Source organism: Lepidochelys kempii, chromosome 2, assembly GCF_965140265.1.
Source record: "Lepidochelys kempii isolate rLepKem1 chromosome 2, rLepKem1.hap2, whole genome shotgun sequence".
Taxonomy (NCBI): Eukaryota; Metazoa; Chordata; order Testudines; family Cheloniidae; genus Lepidochelys; species Lepidochelys kempii.
In genome coordinates this window covers 153235601-153250692 of record NC_133257.1, presented here as the reverse complement: position 1 = coordinate 153250692, position 15092 = coordinate 153235601, and the positions used below count along the sequence as shown (strand labels likewise).

The window sequence follows — 15092 nt, the reverse complement described above, 5'->3', positions numbered from 1 at the left end:
CTTCATTTAAATAAAATGATGCAGGTGAGGTACTGTTTTGTTGCTTCTTTCATTCTCAGAGAAAGTGATAGAATGTAGTAGACTTGCAGGGTATTGGATTATTATGACTCAAGTACAAATTGAGGTGCGAAGGAAAATAATTTTGGCAGGTTCAACTCAATCACTAGTGTCAGCTTGGTACGTGGCTCTTCTAGTGCTTTCATATTTCTTTTCATGCTCTTCAGTCTCATTGTTTATGCTTAATTTCCATAAATAACACCTCCTTTCAAATAGCATAACCGATCTTGTCATGTTGCATGAACCCCTACAGACTACATGAAATCTATCTTTCTTCATTCCTGTATTGATACCATTTTAGAATATTAGCCAAAAAGCCACAAAAAGAAGTTTCAAATTCAGCTGAGAGGTTTTCATATTTTAGCTCATTTAATATGCTGCTTTTTCTTTTCTTCATCTAGAGTGAGATTGCTATATAGGAGGTGACAAAGTGGGTACGGTAATGTATTTTATTGGACCAACTTCTGTTGGTGAGAGAGACAAGCTACAACTACACTGCATAAATAGGAGGTGATACATTTAAACTTTAATCTTTAAATTTTCAAAAATAATATATGCATAATCAAAATTATTGTTCCCTAATGCAGAATTACTTTAAAGTATTTAATTTTTTTATTCTTGAACTTTATGAGTGAATTACTTTGTGGAACTGTATTTTTAAAGGTTTATTATAACAATTATTCTTTAATTTTTATTTTATTTTCATTTTCGTTTTTATTCTGTTATTGATTAGTAAATGTTTGTTTCTCTCTGCACAAGATGGTGATCAATTGTTGAGAACTGTGACCAGTACCTGAGGGTCACTAAATTCAATAAGGATGTATATTAGTATGTTAAATGCATGCCCTTAATGATGCTTTGGAATGATGCATATTTTATACACCTAAGCTATATTGTTGTACTATCTGATTCATTAATGTTCTCCACATTCAGTTTTAATAAAAGAAGTAATATCTTCCAGATAATTTTGTAGTTGAGGCAGGCCAGAAATGTCATTGCTGAATTCTAATGACCACTATTTCAATCTTACTTCTTTTAGTACATTTAAAATTGAGATGCACAGACTGACACCCATCTGAGTACATGCTCAAGACAGCTGTTCAGTAAATAAAAGGAAGGAGTGAATTAAGATGAATGTAAAAAACAGAAAATCTAAATTAATAAATAACAACAATCAGGCAACAGTTGTAGACTGAAAAAGGTAAAAGTGTACTGTCTTGTAACATTCCTGGGATGATTGACTACAGTATATGTCACAGGGTGGCTGGTCCCCCATATGTGACTAATCAGCTGCCTCCCAACTGAGACTGTGAGGTCAGGGATCAGGTGACAGCTTGAAGATCACGTGGTCCTCATAAAAACTAGCAAGAGCTCTGAGGTTTGGCACAGCTGCAGGGAGCAAAAAAGCTCCTATGGAAGTCAGTGGAAAGAGCCCATGCTAGATTCACAAAGGGATTTAGGTGCCCAAATCCAAAATTTAGAAACCCTCTTCAAAACTGTTGCCTAACCCTATAGATGCTTAAATTCGCTAGGTGCCTATGTTTTCACTGGTAAAGTCCCCTCAGCATCAAAATTTTGGCTGGCGGGTATGGACACAGCTAACAATTTCTGATGCTGCTGAGCTGCTTGGCACTTAACTCACATCTAAGCCCAATGGGATCCTCAAATGAGTTGGTCCCTTGCCTATCTTACCTGCAGGGCCTGATCAGAGTGTGTGTTTGATGGTGCTGGCAGCAGCAGCTTTTCCCCTTATAAGTTTTTACCCCAGTAGTTAGAGCATTTACCCAGTTTGTTGGAGAACTGGGTTCAATCCCCACTTTGATTTGGAGCAGGGACTTGAATACAAGTCTTCTGTATTCCAGGAGAGCAGCCTAGCCACTAGGCAATGGGGTGTTACAAGGCAGGTCTTTCCCAATCTCTCCAGTTGCAGCTATTCCACTGTATAAATAATTATTCACTGGAGTAGGGGTGTGTGATGCTGGTAGACCTGGTGCCAGCTCTTGCCAAAGGCTGTAGGAGTAAGCTGAGCACTGACTATTTCAAAGCGGAAAACAGACCAGCTCACCTGTACGTTAATATTGTTCAAGATAAGTGTTAGACTTGTAAAGAAGTGCTTAGTGTTTAGACTCTATATAAAATCCTTATAAGTTGATGAATGTGTAACACCAACAGACCCCAGTGGGCAGGATCAAACTGGGGACTTCTGAAGCTTAGTGCATTAGTCTCTACCGCATGAGTTAAAAGCCAACGGGCTGTTAGCTAAGGCTGTAGAGCAGACTCATTTAATGCTCTCTCTTTAAGTGGTTTCTGTGCCATTAGATGGGACAGAACACCACACCCAGAAGGTGTGTGGGTTACAAAACATTAATCTTACTTGAAATGTCTGTATCCCATGCTATAAAGTAATATGTAAGTTTTGCTTTAGAAAACTGTAAAAATGCCTGCTCTGAACTTGTGAGCCCAGGCAGGAAAAGTGATTCCCCTGCCCATCAAGAAGGCCTGTCAAATCTAAGTGGGCCATAGTGAGATATCACAATAGAAAGACTGGGCTAATGGCTCTCTCACACCCATGCAGATGCTACCTGCAAGGAAGTTCATCCTATCAAAGTGAATTCTAGAAGAAGGAAATAAAGCTAACAGACATGAAAATTCTTCATCTCTTTGCTGAATGAACTCCCACAGTGCTGGAGCTAGGAAAGGAAAGCAGAAATCCTCAGGATCAACCTGGGTTAGCCCTAAAATATGTTCAATGCTGTTAGATTACTACATCTCTGTCACCTTTGGAGCCAAAGACTGTAACTCATTTGTGTGCATATGTTGCCTGCTTTTAACCTGTGAATAACTCTCTCGTTTTTTTCCCTAGTTAATAATCTTTAGTTAGTTTGCTATAGGATTGGCTACCAGCTTTGTCTTTGGTGTGAGATCTGAGGTCTAAATTGACCTGGGGTAAGTGAATGGTCTCTTGGGACTGGGAGCAACCTGAATTTTTCATGATCTTTAGTGTAAGTGTCACTAAGTCCAGCTTGTGTGGGTGGCAAGACTGGAGTGCCCAAGCGGACTGTCGGTGACTCTATGGTAGGACTGTTATAGTGCTTCACAAATTCACATTTGTTACTGGTGAAATCTACTTATAGAACATACCACCAGTGTGGGGTGTCTCCCTGCTTCTTAACAGTCTGCTCTGAGACTGCGGCAGAGTCCTGTGGCACCTTATAGACGAACAGCCGTATTGGAACATACGCTTTCATGGGTGAATACCCACTTCATCGGCAATACGTCTGTTCGTCTATAAGGTGCCACAGGACTCTTTGCTGCTTTTACAGATACAGACTAACACAGCTCCCCCTCTGATGCTCTGAGACTGGCACTCATGGTCTTGAACCACTCCAGAGAGTGTGATGGGGACTTGAGCGTGTTACTCTCATGTTAGGGAAGGCCCCTAGCTACTGGGATACAGTCTCCCCTCAACCCCTACTGACTAAGTATTTTATAAAAAGCAGAACATCTTCATCAGGAGACACTGGGAAAACCATGCCCCAAAAGATCCCACAGCTCAGTGGTTAGGGCACTCATGTAGGATGAAGGAGACCTGTGCTCAAGTCTCTGCTCCACCTCCAGCAGGATGGGGCTTGAACCCAGGTCTCCCAGGTGACAGCTTTAACCACTGGGCTAAAAGTTATATGGGGGCATCACCACCACCTCCTCTGGCTGTTTTTCACAAGAAAGGGTTGAGCTGACTTAGGTGCCTAACTCCAGGAAAGAGTTCATGGCTGTGAATCCCAAGTGAAGAAAGGTGCCTCTCTCTGGCATGGAGTTAGGAGCCTAACTCCCTTTCAGCAATGGGGCTTAGGCTATACTCCTCTATTCACCATTTCTTATTGGCTAGCTTAGGCAACCCTGCTCAGTGTGTTGGCTTTTGTGGATTCCTTTTTTAGGCACCTAACTCTCCCCATGCATTGTAGAAAGAGCCTGGGTGCCAAACCTGGGGCTGTGTATGGCGATGGGAGATGCTACCCCTTGGGGAGGCTAACCCCTGCACAGCCTCTTCTAGTCGAGGCCTCGCCTCTTCCAGATGAGGCTCTGCTCCCACTCGCTGCTCTCAGCCCTCTTCCCCCCATGGCCCCAGGGCGGAGGAGGCGGAGGCTGAGATCTTGGCCCCTTCCCTCTATGGTCCTGGCCGGGGCGGGGATGGTGGGGTGGCTGACAGCTCGATTGGGGCCATACAGGTGGGGGGCTGAGAGCTTGGCTCCATCCAGGGTCAAACTTTCTGCCCTCGCTGGAGCTCTTAGCCCGGGCCCCTTTCCCTGTGGCCCTGTCCTGTTCCTCCCATGGCCCCAGCCCCATGCTGCCCCTTCTCCCCCCGGCCCTGCCCCAATTCCACCTGTTCCCTCGGAGGGCCCGCCCCCTGCTCTCTCCTTTGGCCCCCATCCTCGCTGCTGCCCTGAGACCAGAAAAGTTTTGTGGCAGGGAGCGAGAGCTCTTCCAGCCCCAGGGTCATGGCAGGGGGAGATTTTTCCAAAGGGCCCCAGGCAGTAATCCACCACTCCCACCCCCTGCTCCCCATCAGTGTGAGATTTGGGGAGGCTTAGCCTCCCCTAGCCTCCATTATGCACTGCCCTAAACTAATATCCTAAAGCATTATTAAAGGGTCTTCTAAGTACAGATGAAATGATATTGGAGCAGGGGGAAATCTTAATGCAGTCAAAAAACCAACCAAAAACTGTAATTTACAATGCAATCCAAGAAGTCAAGAAATTTTGTCATGGACTTCTCCCCCCTTCTCCATCACACATTAAATTTTTAAAATAAAATCCCTCTAGGATGTAAAACAGTTGAGCTCTGACCATAATGAATTAAACTTTACTAAGGTAATATATTTAAAGAATAATATGTGATGATTTGATGATGCTGCCACTTAGGTTAGCCTCTAAGAGGCAAATTTAAGTTCTGCATGTATTTTTTAATTTAGTTTAAGTTAATTCATACTACCAGCCTATGACAGTACAAGACACCTAGGACTGGAAAATCTTATAGTACATGACAGCGTACATAAATGTTAGATACTTCCATCACCAGCTAGTCACATACAGCAATACAGGAAACAGAACTTGTCACTCTTGTTTACAAGATTGTAGGTCCACCTGGAACAGTAAAGGAGCAGTTCATTTATCTTACCCTATAAACTCGTGATTACTGATTCTTTGGCTGGGCGCACCACCTGGAAATGAAACCTGGGCACCTCTCCACATCCTCCTGTATCCTCTTATGTTGTACACAGCACAGATGCCTCCTTCCTCTTTTTGTCCTTGTCTTTCACCTCTTATTCCCTCTCTTCCCCTCCTTCTTTTTTGTCAATTTTTTGCTCTAGGACCCTACTTCAGAACCAATTGTGGTGATGCGTACTGTTCCCTTAAATCTGTATCAGGGAGTCAGGCAGGGTGGGTTAGGGAAAGTTTCTAGGCAGAAGCTCTGCAGTTAAATAGAACAGGAGACCAAGTGGTTTTGGGGCTAGCGCTATTGTACTTATGCTACTGAAGTTATTTATTCAGTGTTACATTATTTTTGTGGTAGTGAATCCGCTGCTCTTTTGTCTTCTTCACTGAAGGTGATAGGCCAGCAGGAAGGACAGTTGATTGATGAGGTGGGTAGAATGCCTTGGAGCCAAAAGAAGAGTTGAGCATTTCATAGAATCATAGAATATCAGGGTTGGAAGGGACCCCAGAAGGTCATCTAGTCCAACCCCCTGCTCAAAGCAGGACCAATTCCCAGTTAAATCATCCCAGCCAGGGCTTTGTCAAGCCTGACCTTAAAAACCTCTAAGGAAGGAGATTCTACCACCTCCCTAGGTAACGCATTCCAGTGTTTCACCACCCTCTTAGTGAAAAAGTTTTTCCTAATATCCAATCTAAACCTCCCCCACTGCAACTTGAGACCATTACTCCTTGTTCTGTCATCTGCTACCATTGAGAACAGTTTAGAGCCATCCTCTTTGAAACCCCCTTTCAGGTAGTTGAAAGCAGCTATCAAATCCCCCCTCATTCTTCTCTTCTGCAGGCTAAACAATCCCAGCTCCCTCAGCCTCTCCTCATAACTCATGTGTTCCAGACCCCTAATCATTTTCGTTGCCCTTCGCTGGACTCTCTCCAATTTATCCACATCCTTCTTGAAGTGTGGGGCCCAAAACTGGACACAGTACTCCAGATGAGGCCTCACCAATGTCGAATAGAAGGGAACGATCACGTCCCTCGATCTGCTCGCTATGCCCCTACTTATACATCCCAAAATGCCATTGGCCTTCTTGGCAACAAGGGCACACTGCTGACTCATATCCAGCTTCTCGTCCACTGTCACCCCTAGGTCCTTTTCCACAGAACTGCTGCCTAGCCATTCGGTCCCTAGTCTGTGGCTGTGCATTGGGTTCTTCCGTCCTAAGTGCAGGACCCTGCACTTATCCTTATTGAACCTCATCAGATTTCTTTTGGCCCAATCCTCCAATTTGTCTAGGTCCTTCTGTATCCTATCCCTCCCCTCCAGCGTATCTACCACTCCTCCCAGTTTAGTATCATCCGCAAATTTGCTGAGAGTGCAATCCACACCATCCTCCAAATCATTTATGAAGATATTGAACAAAACCGGCCCCAGGATCGACCCTTGGGGCACTCCACTTGATACCGGCTGCCAACTAGACATGGAGCCCTTGATCACTAATTTGGAGGTCATTGTCAAAGAGCACTGTTATTAGGACATATTTACTGGGTGTGGCAAAGTGACTCACCATCTGGTGTGCCACCTGGTGGATAGGAGTGATTTTGCATACTTTCATCACCTGTAATCCTGCCAACCTGGTCCACTGGTGGTCCCTGTTTGCCTTGTGACTTGGCCTTCCAGCCAAGTCACCTTTGGTCTTGCCCCTTTTGGGGTAAACTAGATTGCTTTAACCAAGCCCTAAGTGGAATGGATCCATAAATGCCTGAATGATACAAAACTTAATGGGCCTGACCAGATCTTTATTTGTGCCAGGGATTGCCAGTGTTGAGCCCCAGGACCTCTAGGCTTGGCAGTTCGTAGCCCCGGCACCTCTGGGATTGTCATGGCAGTTATGAAAGTAAAAAAATTTGCTTGAGCCCCAGCACCTAATTGCTTGAGCCCTGCTCCTCTTTCATTACAAAGTAAGCACTGGGCCTGACTCTCTACTGCCCTGGACCTTATGTAGTCATTTACACAAAATGGGTATAAAGTGCTCCCACTGGTGTGAATGAGGAGAGTATTCTGATATAACAGTATTTTATATCCATTTTGTACAAATTTAAATTAACTACACAAACTGCATGACAGCTATTTGAACAAAAAAAGAGACAAGCAGAGGTATGTATTAATTAATCACAGAACACACAGCTCAGTTTTCTTCGGAGGGCATGAGTGTGTGCCTTGGATGCTCTATTATACTTCAGCCCAAATGTCAGTGCATGAATTGGAAAAAAAGTGATATGTTGCCCACAAAAAAAACATGCTCTTTTCCTTTTTAAAAACTCAATTTACAAATCATTTTTCAACAGGAATCAGAAGTGAGTTATAACAAACACCTATAGATCCAAATGTGAGCACTGCCCATGGCAAATTTAAAACACAAGTACAGCAATAAAGACCCCTACCTAGCTAATCAGAAAATGGTATTAAAAATCTGTGCCCACAACCATTACATTATTTTATACATGTTATTTTAACTGCCTGTGTGTATTTACTGAAACTACTTAACAAAGTGTGTTCAAATCTATAAAACACACTAAGAACGGATTAAAAGATAAAGTTAACTAAGTAAGCATGTCATAACAGAAAACTGATGAATCTAGGAAGGTTGTACAACAGAAATAATTTATTCAGAGAGTAATAATTTCTAAAGCCTGTATTTGAGGGTTGTGTGGGTTTTTACTTATTAATGTTTAACTGTCAATGGTCCATATTAAATTTTAAAGTTCTGTTCATTTATATTATACCCCAAAGTAGGGGTTAACTTTCAGCCATCAAAGTGTTAGTGCTCATCTCCTCTTCAAAATCTAACCCTTTAAAGGAGACTGGATTCATTTTTGATTCTTTCTTGGTTCATGCTCCCACCAAATATAAAACATGCAACTATATCCAAATCATCCCTTTGTTCCTCCAGCACTATTGCCTCAATTACTTCCATCTGCAACTCTTTCTCATGCTTTATATGCAGCCCAGCCTCAAATAGTCTGTATCAAGAAGCATGTTCATCAGATTTTAAGGGGCTGGCATGCCACAGTGACTAAGTTAAGCCTTCATATACAATTTATGAAAGTTCAGTACCCTGAGCTTGTTTAAAAGCAACAGAATTGATGACAACTGATTTAACGAACTCTGGACATTATGGGCATGATTTTAATTTTTTTAAATCTGACCTCTGTAGGTGGTTGGGATGGGGTAGACAAACCCCACACTAGCCAGGAAAAAGTTAATCAGCTGTTGTGGGCTCAATAAGCCCCACCCTACTGCCCCTGCAATGGATGTAAGACTCGGAGGGAGGAGTTAAAAGAGGTTATTTGGGAGGTAGAGCACACCCCCAACCCTCACTCTATGAGAGAAGCCTGGCTGGGGCTAGGACAGGGGTGGGCAAACTTTAGAATGGTTCCTATTAAAATTAATTTATTTTATGAACACTTGAAAGTCTTCATTCTTGAAACTTTAAGGAAAACACTTATGGTTGAGAAAGCATTTTCAAAAGATATTAATTACTTCTAATGTATGTTTCCACTTAAACATAAAAGTCTATATTTATTCCTTAAATTTTGGGCTGGATCCACAAAGGCCGTGATTTAGGCACGTAAGGCCACCATTTAGGAGACACTGACATTCTTAAAATGAGCGCTCAGTTGCTGCCTGACCCTGTAGACACCTAAAGTCCATAGATACCTAAGCTTCTGCCAGTCAGCATTCGGGTTGCCAACTTTCTCATTGCAAAAAACTAAGCACATTTGCCCGGCCCCTGTCCTGCCCATTCCCTGAGGCCCCGCCTCTGCTCTGCCCTTTCTCTGAGGTCCCACCCCACTCACTTCATACCCCCTCCGTCCCTCGCTCGCTCTCCCCCAACCTCGCTCACTCGCTCATTTTCACCAGGCTGGGGCAGAAGGTTGGGGTACCAGAGGGGGTTAGGACTCTGGCTGGGGGTGTGGGTTCTGGGGTGGGGCCAGGGATGAGGGGATTAGGGTACAGGAGGGGGCTCCGGGCTGGGGCCAAGGGATTTGGAGTGTGAGGCAGGAGGTTAAGGTGCTGAAAGGGGTGAGGGCTTCAGCTGGGGGTGCGGGCTCCGGGCTGGGCTGAGGGGTTTGGAGTGTGGGAGGGGGCTCAGGGCTCGGGCAAGGGGTTGGGGTGCAGGAGGAGGTGTGGGGTGTGGGCTCCAGGTGGCGCTTATTTCAGGCAGCTCTCAGAATCAGCAGCATGCCCCCTCTCCAGCTCCTAGGCAGAGTTGCAGCCAGGCAGCTCCACGCACTGCCACATCCACAGGCGCCGCCCCTTCAGCTCCCATTGGCCGTGATTCCCAACCAATAGGAGCTGGGGAGCCAGCCTTTGGGGTGGGGCAGTGCATGGAACTTCCTGGCTTCCCCTGAGCCTAGGAGCCAGAGGGGGGACATGCCACAGCTTCTGGGAGCTGCACAAAGCCAGCGATGGCACGGAGCCTGCCTTAGCCCCGCTGCACCACCGACCAGACTTTTAGCGTCCCACTCAGTGGTGCTGACCAGTGCCGCCAGGACCCCTTTTCGACCGGGCGTTCTGGTCAAAAAACGGATGCCTGGCAACCCTAGTCAGCATGTGCAATGCCACCTAAGTCCTGATGCAGTCCCAAACATAACAAATGGCTTGAAGCCCTCGCTCACAGCTAACCCCCAGCACAATTCTCAAACTTGGTGTTCCCCCATCTATCTTGCCTGCAGGGTCTGATACACAAGACATGCCTATAGGATGCCTAATATGCACCAAAGACAGCCAGGGCAAGCAGGTCAGGAGTGCTTGTGGCTGGCTGGCTGTGTCCCCAGAATACCTAGTTGTTCTGTGGTTCACTGGGACATCAGCAGGGATGTCAGAGTCAGGTTCAAGTCCCTACACAAATTAATATTTTTTATACAAAGTGAAACAGTTCCAACGGGAGATTGAAAGATTCCTTCTCCTCCACTGAATACCCAATAGCCTGGTGAGCAGGCCACTTACATGCAAGAGCTGGGTTCAAGCCCATACTCCAAATTAGTCAGACCACTTACTGGGAGATGGATTCATACATTCCATGTGAGTGCTCTAACAACTGAAATATTGGCTATAATGGAATGGGTCTGGTTGTAGGATTTTATTTTGTTTTCTTTTTTGCAAGAAAGTACTGACTTGGCTTAAGTGCCTAACTCCAGGAAAGGATGTATGGCTAAGAATCATGAGCAGCAATACATGCCTCCCTTCAGCCCATTCATTAGGGGCCTTAGTGTCTGAGGTCAATGGGAGTTAGGCACCTAAATCACTTTGTGGAGCTAACTCTGTATCTAAATACAAAGATCTAATGTTATAACTTCCTGATACATACTGGTATGTGAACAGTGAAATATTTTATATACCACTATGGAATCATTAGATGCTATAACTGGTTACTAACGTAAGAAGCCATTTGAGCATAAAAATATTAACTGGGGAAATTAGTTAGTTATTTGGCTATGCTTAAGCAACTCCTTACTGAACTCAAAGACAAGAGTCACCTCTCCAAGATTAGTAAGATAATAGGACAATAACATCTTTGATTACTTAGGTTTAAGACGGTTAAATTAATCTTAAAGTCTAAACAGACTATTTTGAGAGGTGAACAAATTTTATATAGCAAATAAGAATATGTGGACTCATTTGAAACAGAATTTCAACTCCTGTTAAACTCTAATGGAAATAAAGAGATTTCTCAGAAAGTGGACTGAATACAAGAGTTATAACTCTAACTTTAGAGATGTTCTAAAAGTTTACACCAAAAGGAGAAAGGCAATTATAATCATTCTGCATTAGCAGAAAATATCTTCAGTTTATGAATATGCAGCCAAGACAATCACATGAAGGTTCTGAATCAGTGAAAGGATGACAGTGGCTAGTGTCTGAATCTAGAAAACCCCTGAAAGAGGTGTGCCTTCCTCCTTCCATGAGATTATGGAAAGAGGAGGGAATCAATCTCTCTAAATTTAAAGAGGTAATGGCAACACACTCATTACAACCCATGCCCGTGCTTGCCTGTTCAAGCTGACACCTTGAGAAGCAAACAGAAGCTGCAACACACAGCCAAGAAGAAGAAAGAAGACACACTACAGAATTAAGCAGCAACGTATAGCCCTGCACTGAGTCTCCAATCTGACGACACCACCAAGACTTAGTAACATTCACAGATACTATGGCCAGAAGGGAACATTATGATCATCTAGTCTGAGCTCTGGTATAACACAGGCCACAGAACCCCCCCCCAAAATAATTCCTAGAGCATAGTGTTAGGATATAGATATTCAGGCCTGTCTGCAAAGGCCTGTACTCTAAGAATTTAGGTGTATTCTTATCACTTGGCTAGTGATAGAGGTATAAAAGAAAGAATCAAGATCACTGTCTGCTGGTGTAAGGGCCTTCTCTTACTGTGACAGTCTGAGGCCCTGTTCTTAGGCTAAGGCCTCTGGCTAAGCAGCAGAGGCAGCCATAAGCTGGGAAGCGAACGGTCACATCCTCACATTCCAAACTAGTCACATTGAAATAAGGTGCTATTGGGCTGTTAGGCACTATCAGGACAGGATTGTATTCCTATCACCTCCAGAGAAAGGGAAGTGCCTAGAAAATGTAAAAGGAAACTTAGTTTGATAGCATCCTGTCTGGCAAGAACTCACTTATCAATAGCTGGGATGTGAAATCCTCACTTCTGTATTGTTTTGTCATTATAGTTCCCACTTTGCTGTTGTTTGTCTGTATAATCTCTGTCTGGTTCTGTGATTGTTCCTGTCTGCTGTATAATTAATTTTGCTGGGTGTAAACTAATTGAGGTGGTGGGATATAATTGGTTACATAATCATGTTACAGTATGTTAGGATTGGTTAGTTAAATTTCAGGAAAATGATTGGTTAAGGTATAGCTAAGCAGAACTCAAGTTTTACTATATAATCTGTAGTCAATGAGGAAGTGACGGGGCGTGGGTGGGCGTGGGCATGGGCATGGGCATGGGCATGGGGGTGTGTGAGATGGGAACAGGGAATGGGGGTAAGAAAATTGGAATCATGTTTTGCTAAAGGGGGAGATGGGAACAGGGAATGGGGGTAAGAAAATTGGAATCATGTTTTGCTAAAGGGGGAAATGGGAACAGGGAATGGGAGTAAGGAAGTTGGAATCTTGTTTGGCTAAGGGCAGGAATGGGAACAGGGACACAGGTGTAAGGCTTTGTGGTGTCAGAGCTGGGAAGGAGGATACTAAGGAAGGAAACTGGAATCATGCTTGCTGGAAGTTCACCCCAATAAACATCGAATTGTTTGCACCTTTGGACTTCGGGTATTGTTGCTCTCTGTTCATGCGAGAAGGACCAGGGAAGTAAGTGGGTGAAGGAATAAGCCCCCTAACACATAGCTTTGAGAAAAACATTCCATATTGATTTGAAAATGGTCAGTGATAGAGAATCCATCGTGATCCCATAGTAAATTGTTCCAGTGGTTAATTCCTTTCACCATTAAAAATTTGTTTCATTTTCTGTCTGAATTTGTCTAGCTTCAACTTCCATCCACTGAATCATTTTATACCTTTGTCTGATAGACTGAAGAGTCCATTATTAAATATTTGCTCCCCATGTAGATACTCATAGACTGTAACCAAGTCACTCCTTAACATTCTGTTTGTTAAATTACATAGACTGAGCTCCTTAATTCTATCACTATAAGGCATGTATTCTAATCCTCTCATCATTCTTGTGGCTCTTTTCTGAACCTTCTCCAATTTATCAACATCCTCCTTGAATTGTGGACACCAGAACTGGACACAGCATTCCAGCAGAGGTCACACCAGTGCCAAACACAGAGGTAAAATAACCTCTCTACTCCTACTTGAGATTGCCCTGTTTATGGATTTCAAGATCACATTAACTCTTTTGGCCACAGAATAATACTGGGAGCTGATGTTCAGCTGATTATACATCATGACCCCAAATCTTTTTTAAGAGTCACTGCTTCCCAGGATAGAGTCCCCCACCCTCGAAGTATGGTGTACATTCTTTGTTCCTAGATGTGTAGCTTTACATTTAGCCATATTAAAACACGTTTTGTTTTCTTGCACCCAGTTCACCAAGTGATCCAGATCGCTTCGAATCTGTGACCTGTTCTCTTCATTATTTACCACTCCCCCATTTTTGTGTCATCTGCAAACTTTATCAGTGATGATTTTATGTTTTCTTTCACATCATTGATAAAAATGTTAAATAGCATAGGGTCAAAAATTGATTACTGTGGGACCCCATTGGAAACACACCTGCTTGATGACAATTCCCCATTTACAGTTACATTTTGAGACCTGTCAGTTAGCCAGTTTTTAATCCCTTTAATGTGTCCCATGTTATTTTTACATAATTCTAGTTTTTTAATCAAAATATTGTGCAGTACCAAGTCAAATGCCTTACAGAAGTATAAGTATATTACATCAACACTATCACCTTTATTGACCAAACTTGTAATCCTATAACAAAAAAGATAAAGTTAGTTTGACAGGATCTATTTTCCATAAATCCTTGTTGATCTGCATTAATTACATTTCCCTCCTTTAGTTCTTTATTCATTAAGTCCTATATTAGCTGCTCCATTATCTTGTCTGGGATTGATGTCAGGCTGATAGGTCTATAATTACTCAGGTCATCCCATTTATCCTTTTTAAAACTTGGCACAATATTAGCCTTCTTCCAGCCTTCTGTAACTTTCCAAGTGCTCCAAGACTTGTTGCACATTAATGGTACAGTAAGCTCATCAGCCAGCTCTTTTATACTTCTTCGTTGCATGTTAACTGGACCTGCTGATTTTACAATGTCTAACTTTAAAAGCTTCTTTTTAAAATCTTCCAGAGATACTAGGGGAATGGAAAGACTATTTTCACTATATGATGAGACTGTATCATTTGTTTTTCTCCAAATAAAGAAGAAATATTTATTGGCCACCTCTAACTTTTCTGCATTGTTATTGATAATTCTACCATTTCCATCTAGTAATGAACCAATATCATTATCAGGATTCTTTTTTTCCTAATGCATTAAAAAACTCCTTCTTATTGTCCTTAACTCTGCTGACTGTAGATTTCTTCTTGTGTCTCTTGGCTTCCCCTATCAATTTTCTACAATTCCAAACTTCTATATACTCATTATCAACTTCCCCTTCCTTCAATTTGTTATAACCTAAGCTGCCATTCATTTTTATTTCTGAGATCAGTACCTCTTTTTCTAATATAGAATTTGCCTGTGTTGGCTGCAACACTTTTTGAGTTAAGAACTGTAATCTATTATGTTCAGAAATTCCAAGGATGTTTTAGTTCTGGCAGCTGGAGACCTCCAGCATACATCACTAAAATTGAAGTCCCCCAAGATCATGCAGCTTTTTTCCTACATCACTGGTGAGATGGAGTTTGCAAAAGAACTGCCAATGGATTAGATTTATTTTTTTTCTCTTAATGATTAAATGGGATCTTAAAATGCTTAGTAATTTAAGGTATTAACTTCTCCTGACAAGTACAAGATTGTTTAAATAACAGCTATCTTGGTAAACAAAGATAAATAGTGGGATTGTATTTAGATTTAGGATTTTTTAATATTCATAAATTGCTTGCTTCAAGACCATTCCTTACATGGCTTCTTTTAAGTAATTTAATTAAGCTTTCTTCAGATTAACAGGATTTAGTTGAGATTACTCACGTTTTCCCATTTATATACTGTCTAGGTTGTCCAAGGTCAATCAAACAGGATTCTCCTACCCTTAAATGAAATTCCTTTGCCCATTTATAAACAG

The 15092-nt window shown here is 42.6% G+C and overlaps 1 protein-coding gene across 2 annotated transcripts in view; it reads right to left on the bottom strand.

The window, feature by feature from the left end:
- Positions 1-15092, bottom strand: part of GABBR2 (gamma-aminobutyric acid type B receptor subunit 2) — an 842917-nt gene that overhangs the window by 670957 nt on the left and 156868 nt on the right. The window lies entirely within an intron of this gene.